This window comes from Ascaphus truei, chromosome 3 (assembly GCF_040206685.1).
Source record: "Ascaphus truei isolate aAscTru1 chromosome 3, aAscTru1.hap1, whole genome shotgun sequence".
In the NCBI taxonomy this organism is placed as follows: domain Eukaryota; kingdom Metazoa; phylum Chordata; class Amphibia; order Anura; family Ascaphidae; genus Ascaphus; species Ascaphus truei.
The window spans coordinates 375723933-375738019 of NC_134485.1; the positions used below are offsets into that span (position 1 = coordinate 375723933).

At 43.7% G+C, this 14087-nt stretch overlaps 1 protein-coding gene across 1 annotated transcript in view; it reads right to left on the reverse strand.

The window, feature by feature from the left end:
* SGCG (sarcoglycan gamma) overlaps positions 1-12911 on the reverse strand; it is a 143294-nt gene extending 130383 nt beyond the window's left edge. Inside the window, exon 1 of the mRNA XM_075592249.1 lies at positions 12754-12911. The gene's annotated coding sequence lies outside the window, so the exon portion shown is untranslated. The remainder of the gene's footprint in view (positions 1-12753) is intronic.
* Positions 12912-14087: the final 1176 nt, after the last annotated feature.

Genomic DNA, 14087 nt, shown 5'->3' on the forward strand with positions numbered 1-14087 from the left:
ACCTAAAAAGGTTCCAACTCTGTTGTCTATCCTTCAACCAGTTTTCAATCCAGGTGCAAACATTTTTTATCAAATCCAATTTCCTTTATTGTGTACATTTGTGGGCTACTATGTACTCCTTGCCTATAAATAAGGCTAATATACAAATTAATCAATAACACACAAAACTGTTTAAAACACCAGATAAAGATAGTTATTCTGGCCCGTTGTAGAGTCTGCAGCTCAAACCGAGGAGGATCATCCCTTGGTCCTCAAATGGCAATGGAGATGAAGAGATGTACAGCTCAAACCGGAGCTGGAGTGTGATCTTATACTGTATATAAGTTAATACTGTACTTACTTTGTTATTGTATTAAAGTTTCTATCTTTTAACTGCCTGCCTATATCATCCTTATTGGTATGGCGTGTGGGACATTGGGCGTCCCACAATATAGGCGTTAAGAAACTGCTCCACAGAGGACAGTGTAAAGAAACTGATTGTTGCGAAGGGGCTCACACATGGCCGTGTGAGTACAGTTATTTTACCTGATATTACATTCCCTGACCCTTTGATCGAGTGTATACTGTATCTCGACCACAGGGCCGTTATTCATTGTTTTTTTCTGCATATCCATTGTTGCATGAGATTTGATATTAGGAATATAAGCTCTAATACACCTTTCATATACTCCACATGTGCGATCACCATCTCTTCATCTACTATGTACTCACGAAAGTACGAAGAGCAACAATCAGTTGCAATTGTTAAGACCAGGCAGTCAAGTCTTAAAGGATCCTTGAGATCAAGTAATCAAAACAATTAATGAATTAAAATCAAATAATAGTTTTACACAAAATAATAATAAACAAACTTTTTTAAATAAGGTACAGTGCCACAGCTTTTTTTTTTTTAAAGCTACTATTGAAGTGTACAGTATTTGATGTGATGAGATTGGGTCCATCGTATATTTCCTTCATGTATTTTTAAGAGAAAAAAAAATAAAAACTGACCTTGTTTTGTCTTCCTATAAATGGGCTTACTGTGCACTTTGATATTACTTTATCACTATTACTTTCATGGTGTTTGTTTTTCAGTTCAACCCTAAAATTCTCATTATGGCATATTACAGTCATAGGTGTATATTATTGATTAGACTATTTCCTAAACGTTTTCATCAGTAGGAATCCCGTGTCTCCATGTTCGACTCCTCTTACTATCAGTAAGAGATGTGGTAGCAAGATATTAGCAGAGAACCCTGGTGGTGTAGCACTACGTAGGGGTGTGTGTCCCTTTGCATGTTACAACCCTGATCACAGCAATGAAACACCCTCGCCCTCACACCCTTGGAAAGCAGTGGCCACTTGCTCTCATAAGGGTTGCTTGGTTGAACTAAAATCCATGAAAAACTCTGACACGCTTATTTTAAAATTGCAAAATAAAAGATGTAAAAGGCAATATTAAGAATTCAAATTGAACCATTCAAGAAAATAGAGAGATTTGGCATGCACAAAATAAAATCAATATAGGAATTCAAAGTACAAACAGATGAAAAGGCTAAAATGTGCAGTAAGCACAACATTACAGTAATGCAGGTAATTAAAAAAAGCCATGTCAACAACATTGGAATTATTATATGAGTAAAGTGTAATAAGAATGGATGTACATAAGTATGATGTGGATATTTAAAAATATTATAATCCAAGAAAAAACAAAGAATGGATGATAAAGACTCAAATATAATATGAACAATCAAGCACAATTTAAAACCAGCAGAGGAATGTGTTCCATGTAAGAATATATCTCCCCCAGGTGGAGGTGACTTCTACAAACTAATATTAATAAAGATTCATACTGTAGCTTTTTTTCAGTTTCTACCCTTTATTAATTTTTAAACCCTTGCATTAAGGTAATCACTATTCCAGAATGATCATTGTAGGTTCTAGGATAGCCTACTATATTTGTAGGCTTGCCCTTCTATAGCATAGTGAATTTTCTTTCTTTTTTTTGTGGGAAAACAGTAGGTGAATTTTGAAATGCATTTCGCAATGGGAGACTGGAAGTGCCACAGCAATACACCGCAAAGGATTATTTAGAGATGTGCAAACTTTTTTGTCCTCACTATTAAACTTTGCCAAATTTGCTTTTTTTCTAATTCGCCCAAAATGTCACTTTTCATTTTTTTACTCTTCGATTTTTTTAAAAGAATTTACTGTACATCAAGCATAAATATTAGTCATTAGGTACTCTGCTAAATAGGTCTCCCCTATACAATATAGTGATAATATTTTATAAATGTGACATTTTATATTCTCTTGGATAAAAGCTTACAAATTGTAACAGTGTCTCATTGTATAGAGTCTATGTTGGTAAAATATATTAGTTCTTTTGTTTGAACCGGGCCCAAATTCCAGTGCCTGCCCCCCCCCCCCCCACAGCCACCAGGCCATTTGTCCCAGCTCTCCCCCCTGTCGGCAGCCCTGGGAGGAGATATGAATATCTGAAACCATATAACTGAAGATGTAAGAGCATTTAACTGGACTATGGTGAAAAAGACTCTTGAAGATAAAAAAAAAGCTTAAAGAAGACAAAAGCAGTCTTATGATTGGGAAGAAGCAATTTATTACATTCAAACAAAATGATGGATAAACAATAAAAGACCGCACTTATCATAAAGAAAGTTAAGGACTACTACATGAAATAACACAGGGCACTGTGACGATGGAGAGGATTTGGCCCGGGATTAAAGGGGTTACACCCCAATTGGCCACCCTCTAACCTCACCAGGCAGACAAGGGGTTAACTGGGCCGAGGCCCAGACGTGTGATTTAACCCTTGTCATAACCTGAAAATGTATATTCCCTGTTCCCCCATGTTTTATTGTTAATCAGTGTCTGCATCACACACACACTGGGATCCATCCGGGAGCACAAGGGTTAATAGTGGTATAGTGATTATAGCCCTTTGTGTAACTTTCCCGCCTTTTCAGGCACCATTTTGCAGGTTCCCATAGGCCGCCATTAGGGCTCAATGCATTTCAATAGAGAATTGTGCTGTTTTAGTCCTGTTTCCTGTAAAGACCAGCAGGTGGCGTCCGAGAGGGAGAGCGGCGGTTTCCCATTGAAAGTCAATGGGCCCATTGACTTCAATGGAGATTCCTCGAGGTAACTTTCGAAGAACAAGTTGGCAGCCATCCAGACCGCAAACCGCAAAGCGGATACAATGTCCTTTAAAAGAGCTAAAATCACTTGAGTCAAGTTCAACGTCAATTGGCGTGGGAATAAACAGATCTAGGGCACCTAGAAATAAAATTCTTTTTGCCCCTAGTTCCTAGGCTTCCCCCCACTCGACCACAACTGGGTCCCCGAATCCTGGACCCCCGATAAGGGTCAAACCAGATAGAGCGGGTCGCGCCATAGGCTTTGCCGGCGGCGGCAGAAACGGCTCAGAAAAATGACTAAGTGTGAAATGCTGAATTTTAGGAATCCATATCTCCTGTTCCGGAGGGACCAGAGGATCAAAGTTTGGGGTATCTGTAGTCACTGCTCCGGCATCACTGCAGAACCATCCTTGACCCTCTTGGACCAACCTGACGGAGTATGGACCCCCTTGAAAGTTCGGGACTTTTACCATTGATTCCAATGGGAGAAAAACCGCATGGTGAAAAAATGACTAAGTGTAAAAAATTTGAAATGTGTAAGTCCATATCTCCGGTTCTGGAATGCCCAGAGGGATGGGATTTGGGTGACATGTAGCCAAGGTTCCGGCTTTAATGCATGCCCATTTCCAGCCCCCTCAGACCAACCAGACGGAGTATGGACGAATGTAAAGATTTGTGGATTTTCTCATAGACTTCCCCATTGAAAGTCTATGGCAGGAAACCCCATTGACTACAACGGCGGAGTTGCTCCATTGAAACCCATGGCGGCGGAGCCCGTTGTTTTCAATGGGGATTTAGTGAAAAGCTGAGATTTCTTTTTAGCGGAGATTTTTGTATTAAAATGAAAAATTATTTAATGTGCATTAGTGTATCTCCGGTTCCGTAGGTCGTAGCAAGTCGCTTTTTAGACCATATGGTGTCCCAGTTCCGGCAATGAGAACTGGGAAGTTTTGGTTCTGCTTGACCCAACAGAACCGAATATTTTAATACGTTTATGTTTTATGTTTAATACTGTGTCCCAAGGTATGGACAAAGACCCAGAGGAAATTCCTTTGCATACCAGGATAGCAGATGGCCCTAGAGGCGACCCAATGTCTAGGACTTAAGTATTGTTCAAAGGGTTTTGTCACCCTCCCTGTTTATTTGAGGGCGGAGAAGGCTCAAACCAGAGCAGTTTTTAAGTGTTCCATTTAACACCTTCCAACAAAGGTTTTCCTGCCAGAAATCCAAATGGGTAGATGGGCTGGCATTCTATTTACATATGTGGGGCTACAGAAATGAGACCCCAGAGTTCGACTGCGCCTGTGTCAACTAGCAGGGGGGCATGTATCAAAATGTCTTCCCACGTTAGTGAGTAATTGCAAACCAATCACAGGTACTTAGTGTTAAGGATAGAGGGACAAAAGGTTTATAAACTGCTGTCCACCCTATATCCTTTGTCTTCATGTGTTCATTGTCTTCATGCCTGCATGTCATCAGGCCTGTTGTGCTATACCATCTTGATTGCTGAGAAGAAATGCCATGCAATGTCTTGGGCTGATTGCTGTATGAAACTGCCAGTCCAGATGGGACTGTTTTCATCATTTTCATCTTTTAAGTAAGTGTCTATATTTTGCTGTTATTTGTACATTTTTGTGTGTTCACCTTTATCAAGGAATAAATTATATTTTTTATCATATCTAAGTCTCGTCCCAGTTCAAACCCAGGTATATATATATTTATATATATTTTTGGTGTAAATAACACCCTGTCATAAGCTACCGTGACAGGCACAATCCAGCACAGGATGAGCCAGACGAAGCCACCAGTAATGTACTTGTAACAGTGTTTCCCCCACCCAGTGGGAGATTTGGCCATTACTAAGTATATGGTGCATGATACCTACTGGTAAAAGGAGGGCTGAGTCGTCTGCGGGGGTAGTGGGGACATAGGACTAGGTTTCTAAGGTTCATACCCTACATATTGTTTAGCAGTGCAGCGCCTCCATCTGCTGCAGGCTCCAGGAAACAGAAGGTGATTTCCCTCGGTAGAACGATTACCTCTCCCCCAGTAAGGGCACACATCAGGCAGGAGGTATATAACAACAGGAACGGTTTATTGTCCTCATTGTACAGCACAGTAACAAGGCAGAGTGCTGCCCGATGCAGTCTCTCAGCTACCACTGAAGGATGGTCCCTAGACCTTCACTACAGGCCAAGGGCACCCACAGCAGTCCCAACTCTTCCCTGCCCCTCTAGCAGAGGCAGAGGTATGGTACACACTCACTCAACGCCAGAGGGAAGAGGACCAGTGTAGGCGCAATAATCAGGCTCTTGGCTGTGTGACATGCCCTCTCAAGTGAGGCACTACTGAATTTTGGGTGGCACTGCCCTTAAGTACAGCTAGGAGGAGGACAACAGGTCTGTCTCATGATTGGTCATGCCCAGGCCGGATGTCACCGCCTCCCGCTGTCACTCAAGTGCAGCTCCTCGGAGGGGGAAAACCACATATCAACTACTGGTAACCTGATTGTACCAGGGCTTACTGCCGGTACAGGGCAGAATAGTAGCCATCAGGTGTCCTGGCTGCCTCCAGAAGAAGGCAACTTTAGCAGAACCGGAAGACACCAGTGAGGTTGTTGGACTCATGGGAAAGGTACTGTTCCCTCTGCTGGAAGGAGGGTATTTCCCTTTTATTGTGGGTAATCTGTCCCACTCCAAAAACCACAACATTCCTAAAAGTCTCCTATTCCTTTGTAAGCCTCTCCTCTGAACACCAGCATCTGTGTGATTCTACTAGATTTACCCAGTAATCTGTCCTTTAAACATGGCGGTAAACCCTGACTTCATGTACTGTAAGTTTTACATTAGGCCACATCCCTGCCACACAGCAACCTGATATAAATAATTCAACCTGTATTCCAAGTGCTAAAGACTGTCTTGAATGAAGCAGAAAGGAAATATTTATTCACAAAGGAAATGCAAAATAATATAGCTTTGTCCCTCGGAGGTTAAATACACTGGCGACACACTTTATTCGAGCTCGGCTAGTCCCACGAATTCGGGTATACCCGGGTGTATTGAGGTTTGTGACTGTTTTCTGCCCGAGTGCATTGAGGTATTTTCCAGGCAGGGATTGAAGCATTTTATTCCCGCTGGCTGCAATACTGCACAGTATATATATATATACTGCATTACAATTCATGAATTTATGCCATCTGGTAGACACGCGAAGCATTGCAGCCTATTAAATCCTAATCATTATCATTTAACAGATCAGCCGCCCGTCAGCCAGGCATGAACCCAAGCTGGGAAGGCAAACACAACGGGGCTTGTCAGAGGTGAGGAGCGGCGCATTCCAGGTATCTGCCAGGTACATACTGGGTATTTGCTCGAATAAAGTGTGTCGTGCAGTATAGGCCACACCTCCCTTCACAGAACTCAGTCACAGGCTACTTCAGTGCCAAACAAATGCTTCTAGTGGCAAGGCCCTTCGCGTCAGAACAGCGACAAAACCATTCCTGCAAAATAAGCAAGAGTAGCAGTACCATGGAAACAGTACTGTAGGTGCAGCCCTCTGATGCAATGTAAGGGGGTATCTGGCAGCAGGGCAGAGTAGTACTGGGCCAGTGCTATTTAATATCTGTATTAGTGACATTACAATTGGTCTGATGGGGGGAGTACAGTATGCCTTTTTGTAGATGACACAAAGATTTTCAACAATGTTGACACTACAAGGGGGGGGGGAGGAGGTGAACACATTGATTAATTTATGGTAATAATAGTTTGATAGATAAAATTGCACAATGTGACATGCCAAATCAACAAACCAGCATTTAGTTTAGATGTACTGTAAAATTAATTTAGTTTTAGGCACTCAAACACTTGAACAAAGAGAGAGAGACAAGGCATCTGTTGCACAGAAAAAAAACTTCAGTCATCAGTGTTCAGTAGTATGTGATTGCTTATCCTTGATTGCTACACTCTTTTGACCACCCACATTTTCTTATGTTAACACTGTAAGAGAGCCAAAAGCACCAACTGTCTAGAGACAGAATATTTTATACAAATATGTTAAGAATTAGAAGGTAAGGACCCATAACAAAAACAAATTAATTAAAGCAATGGGTAAAGACTTTGTGCTGCTGAAATCTATAACCTCCTAGCATAGGGTGTGTCACGGGAGACCAGTGCTTTAACACCAAAACAACCGGGATCACTAGCACCAGACAGGACAAAGTTGTAGAATAAAATGGGGTTTATTCTGGCATGCCAGCAGACAAACAAAGATGTACAAAACACAATACAATACCAACTGGGGGCCTGGGGAGTAGACTCTAGCCTCGCTAGGTGCAGGGGCCTGCTTCAAGAAGGCTTGTCCTGTCCGCTTCTCGTCCAGGATCTCAGAGTGCTGATCACACACAGCAGCCCCTCTGAGATATCTCTCCAGCTTGTTACTGTAAAGATGAAACTCCTTTACAGAATGTCTCTCAGTCTCTCTGTCTCTCAGATAGTCCTCTGAGGGTAGATCTCCACACTCCTTCCCAGAGTGCCTCTCAGTCCGTTAGCCTCTCTGCTCTCAGATGCTCTCTGAAGGCAGATCTCCACACTCTTTCCCAGAGTGTCTCTCTGAAAGTGGATCTCCACACTCCTTCCCAGAGTGTCTCTCTGGAAGAAGAACTCCGCACTCCTTCCCAGAGTAGAACTGCTTCTCTGATCAGCAGCACCCCTTTATATATCCCTCTGTGGCTATAATTTACATGGGAGGGGGCTGCTGGACATTGATTGAGTTTGGGCCACAACAGCCAGAGGGCATTCTAAAACCCTGTCCTTCCCCAGATGTTAATTACCTTTTGGCCAAAATAAGCCTTACAATGGTGGCCAAATTAGATAGATTTAGGGGTAGCTAGCTGGGCTTCATAACAGTTTTGTGATGCCAGCAACCCCTACCGTCACATCTCCCCCCTCAAGATGACGGCTCTGGGTAGTCACCCCTTCAGGTGGCTCCACAAGCTTGGAAGTCCTTGAGATGCATTGGTTGCTGGGTATGTCCAGCCGTGAAAGACCATCTGGGCTGCAGTTCCCGCTACCCTTAGCGAAGTCCAAGTCCTGAAGGACACGGCTCCAGGTTACCCAGGTCTCTGTCTCCCCGAGCATCCTCCGCAACCAATTTAGGGGGTCGTGCGTCATGAGCCCCGCATAGGGCTTCCCACGTACATAGGGCTGCCAGCACTCCTGAGCCCAAGCAGTAGCCAAGCACACTGGCAGAGCCTGTAACACTGCCCCGCACTCGGGGGACCAGGCTGCCAGCACCTTGAGCCGCCTCTTAGTCACCTCAGTCAGGAGTCTGTCTGGGACACTACCCTGGCTCCCCCTCTCCTACAGTAGCCCTGTGAGTCCTCTATCTCCTTCTCCATACTCTGTTCCTCCTCTGCCTAGACCTGGTACAAGATCCGGTGGAGGGGTCTATGATCCCTGGTGTTGACCGGGCGATCATGTGGATGAGTCCTGCCTGGCTTCTCAGGAACCAGGACCCGCTCTCTCTCCACTACCTCTCGCCTTTGCTCCCGATGGGCAGCTGTGATCTGGAGACAGGTCCCCCCGCTCCACTGAGCCTCCCTGCTTAGCCTCTCTTAGGACATCGGGGAGAGCCTGGCTCTCCAGACTTCCCAGCGTCGAGCTGCATACAGCTAACACCGCTGACCCACTCACAGCCTTGTGCTGTAAGGGCTTAAATAAACCTGGTGACAGTCTTCAGGGAGCCCTTGCACTGTCCCCCGGCCTGCCTAATTGCTGGCAGACATCCCAGGTGCGTCCGAATGCCGATACCTCCTGGGATGCCTCCAGCCCGCAGAATGTTTGCACAAGCCGGGTTCTGGTACGAGCGACCCCCTGATGCCCTGTCAGCAGGATCTCCTTAGTCACCTGTAAGCTCTGTTCCCCACCCAACCATGGACTCACAAACTGGCCTCTCTCTGTCCCCTGTCTGACCGGAGCAACCGGGGCTGGTTCCCAGTATATAAGCACAAAGGGTCCGGGGAACCGATCGGGCATGATCTTCGGGGCACACTCGGTCTCATGCCCTCCAGAGCAGCATCTGCCCACACCCACTCCCGGGACCACTCACTGAGCTCCGGTCGTTTTCCCTCAGTCAGTTTGTCAGGGGAATGGTCAGCAAGGATGTCAGGACAGAGGTTAGGCTGGGTCTGGCTTACCGGCCTGGTCTCCTCCATGACCCTGGAACATGATGGCTCCAAATGCAGGGGAGCGGTGATCATGGCTGTTAGCTCCAAAAGCTGGGGAGCATCAACCACTGTGATTGACGGTGACGCCAAAGGCACCACCGCAGGGGCAACTGCCCACTTTGGCTCCCTGTGACTGGGGTCACATGAGCATCCTCTCCTGATAGCTTCACCAGCATCCCCGTCCGTGGGAGCTGTTGCTCTGGGCAGACCATTTCAAGCTGCCCGAGAAGGTACTGTAGGGATGGTGTCCCCAGGCCGACTGCTTGCTCATTGCCTGGGAAACCTGTATGCAAAAATCTTCCATGGACCACTTGGTCCTCCAGCCTGATGACTGCACTCTGCTGTCCGTCAAGCTGCATTTCTGTGCTGCTAGTAGCTGCTGGAGGGACTGCTGGCTGGGTCCTCTTTTTCTCCGGCTGCACAGCTGCTGTCTGTTCCTTTGCTGGGGCTACCCTGTCGTAGGCTGTCGGCCGTGTAGCTGGGGACCGTTGCCCCGGGTTGGGGTTACTCGAGCAGGATACTTTGGGGCACTCCATCCGTGGATGGTATGTCCGGTCTCCCAGAGAGCACCCACCCTCTGGGGCATCCTTTGCCATCTTGGCGGCCACGAGGCAAGGCACCCGTGTGGTGCCATCCTCAGCCAGCACAGTCGCTCTCACAGAGGCAGGTTCGCCGGCAATGTCTCGGTCGACCTCAGACTTTCTGGCTCCTGGCTGACTCCACCATGGCTTGGTGGCTTGGGAACAGTCAGCTACTGGAAGTGCTTGGCTCACTGGCACTGTAGCGGGGTTAAGGACCCGCTTCTTGGGCTGCGCCAGTGGTAATTGAACAGCAGACCTCTCGCTAGGTGGGCAATGCACCAGAGAAAATCCTCGGTTATGTCTGGACCATACGCTGCAATGAAATCTGCAACAACCCTGTCCGTAGCAACATACTAAGCCAAGCCGGCCTCATACCCCTCAAGGTCCTCTACAAGGGCTGCCTTGGTGCGGCCGTCAGTTGGCAGACTGTACTGGTCGCATAGGGAAACCAGCGCGGCTCTGGTCCATTTCTGAAAATGCCTTTTTTCTCGAGACATTTTCCAACTTTAGCTGAACTAATATACAGGTGATTGCATAGTAAAATATCAGGTTTGTACAACGTTTGTCTGGAACAACTTGTCATGCGGTCTTGAAAATTCAAGACCGTCTTTGAGCTGTGATTTCCCGTCAGAAATCCCAACACAAAGCCTGGCGATCCCACCTCTATGCCACCAGAAAAAGCCTGTCACGGGAGACCAGTACTTTAACACCAAAACCACCAGGATCACTAGCACCAGACAGGACAAAGTTGTAGAATAAAATGGGGTTTATTCTGGCACGCCAGCAGACAAACAAAGATGTACAAAACACAATACAATACCAACTGGGGGCCTGGGGAGTAGACTCTAGCCTCGCTAGGTGCAGGGGCCTGCTTCAAGAAGGCTTGTCCTGTCCGCTTCTCGTCCAGGATCTCAGAGTGCTGATCACACACAGCAGCCCCTTTGAGATATCTCTCCAGCTTGTCACTGTAAAGATGAAACTCCTTTACAGAATGTCTCTCAGTCTCTCTGTCTCTCAGATAGTCCTCTGAGGGTAGATCTCCACACTCCTTCCCAGAGTGTCTCTCAGTCCGTTAGCCTCTCTGCTCTCAGATGCTCTTTGAAGGCAGATCTCCACACTCTTTCCCAGAGGGTTCTCTGATCAGCAGCACCCCTTTATATATCCCTCTGTGGCTATAATTTACATGGGAGGGGGCTGCTGGACATTGATTGCGTTTGGGCCACTACAGCAAGAGGGTATGCTAAAACCCATCCCTGATTAAATCAGTCTGTGCAATACAATGTGCTTACTCCCAGACCTGAATATCAGCCTTTCACCTCCCCCCAGGAGTACCGACACCTAGCTGTCCCTAATCCTATAAATTCTATAGAAATCTTCAACATAGACGTTATAGTAAGAATGGAATATCTCATTTGCCTTCTGGTAGAGCTGACACTCAAAGCACAGAAGAATAGTGATTCACTAAACTGTGGGATTGCATTTACAGGTAATAACAAATACAGACTTTGAAATACATTTACACATCCCTGTCCTTCCCCAGATGTTAAATACCTTTTGGCCAAAATAAGCCTTACAATGGTGGCCAAATTAGATAGAATTAGGGGTAGCTAGCTGGGCTTCATAACAGTTTTTTGATGCCAGCAACCCCTACCGTCACAGGGTGTTTTGTGGAGTGGAAAACAAATAGAGCTACTCAATATTGCTATACACAGCAGCACATTTTTATTTTACGATGGGAAAATAAATGTATAACATTGAATTACAAACACAGTAGTTCTGTAAAAAAAACATAGTCAAAGTAAAATGAGCTTTTCCACAAATTAAAGCCATAAAAATGCATAAATATGCACAAGAAGGTATACAATATAATCAGTTTAATATGTTTGCTACCAAAAGGCAAACATTTCATACAGTATATATATATATCCCGCAGCCCTAAACACCAACTAATGTTTGGATAAATGCTTTTATCAAAATGTACATATCCTATTCATATCGAATGTTAAAGCCGTTTGCTTAGTATGAGTAGGCAGATTGCAATCTGGATATCAGGTTTCCCAATGAAAACAATGCCCTCCGCGTCTGTATAAAATGTCTTTCTGGACAAAAGCTACCATTTAAAAAGATTACAAAAAACTATTTGAATACAATGTCTATTACGTGGACTTGTACTAAAGAAACACAACTACCCAAATCACAAGGAAAAAAACGTACACTAAGTGCCTGAGCAAGAAAAGGAAAATTATTGCGGAGTAGAGCTTACCCAGACTCGTTCAAATTAATGCACAGGTGCAGAAAAAAACTGTATTATATTTGAGTAAACTTTTAAGCTTGCAGAAAATATAAACACAAGAAACATATGAGGTTATTAAAATGCAATAGTGCCGGGCACCATCACACGGTAATCCCATTGACTCTAATAAGAGTTTACATGTGACAGTGCCCCGACCGGCACTACCACAGTCTCATTAATACCCTCCATAATCTTCATTTCTTTTCCCTAAATGCTGTTACACAAAAAGAAAAAAGTGGAGTCAAAATGGGAGTGGTATTATATTTACAGTGAAATGAAACAGCAATACACAACTTTACTTTAAAATGTTTTTTTTTTTAAAAGTGTACAAAAAATGGTCAGATTGAGAGATTACTCTTTACATTCTGTTCAAATTATATATATATATATATATATATATATATATATATATATATATATATATATATATATATATATATATATATATATATATATATATATATTTTACAGCAAAACGTACTGTAACTAATTTAAAATATATACAGTATAAGAGCTTACCTCTGATTTTTGACAGGTTTTCTGCTGAATAAATAATAAAAAGTCTGGAAAAGTTTTAAGCAGACAGAGAATGTGTTTTGAACGTCTCCAACGCCTGCAGATCTGGAGTGAAAGATATTTTAGGCCTGCCCAAATATCACTGGAAGAAAATGCATTCACATGTTTGGCTGTATCTCACATTCCAACCCACTGGAACCACATAGCCAGCTAAATTTACTCACTGATATTGTAGCTGGCTCCACAGTAAACCTACAATCCTCTTTGTCATAATGCTAAAAACTTTTTTGACAGCAAACATCAAGCCCACCGATGTAGTTTTTAGTTATTTATTTTTTCTCCATAAAAGGAGCTTGTGAAATATAACATCTGAAACCATTCTGACATACACCGCATTTGTAAGAAATAGCTTTTACAAATAGGATTCTGTATTATCATAAAAACCACAAGAGTTGGATAAGCGGTGCCCCTTTCCAACGCTCTCTGCTTATTTAAATAGTCAGCTGAATTACATCAACTTTCTACACAAAGGGAGTCATAGTGAAGAAAGATTGCAGGGCTGTCTCGACATTAAGCAGCTGTCAAAAGTTGTTTATACACCAATATGCATACTGTAGGTGAGTTTAAACCCTGGGGTATGGAAGGGCTTTGTTTACTGCATATGCAAACTTTTGTTTTATAGGGGTATAAAGAATATAGCCCTAGATGACCGTTTAATGCAAACATTTGTATATTTTGCCAAAACCAGTTTAGCCTTATTAAATATGGAGATTTTTCTGTTACAAAATGACAGGTACTGTAGGCGTTATAGCAGCCAACATTTTTTCAGAAGGTCTCTCCCAAGTGTTATTATTTATCTTCTGCCAGTGAGGGCAGTATGGCACAACCTCAAAGCAACTTGCTATTAAATAATGTGTAGCTGATTTAACCATATACCAGTAGCATTAGCGCCCACACCTCTGTGAACAGGAGGAATTGTTTTACAGCTGTAAACATTTCCAATCCATAAATATGCAGGTGGTTTGTGCTGCTAAAGTTAAGATCCTGTGAAGTTATTTATATGGGATCCTGCCATAGTTTTCATATATAGAGCTGGTTATCAGACTTTAGAGAGTTGAAAGGTATACCACTCTGGGGTAGTTGTATTAGGGTGAAGTTAAGTGATAAATTAAAGTACTATTGTGAAACCCTTTAAATGTAATGTGTTGTGCTTTAAAGTGTGAATGCACATTTATATTTATTTGGGACTAGTTGTGAAATGACTCAGGTTTTCCCAATTAGCAGGGACTCTAATATATTAGCAGTTCAAGTTTCATTTCTTATGGGAACTTGACCTG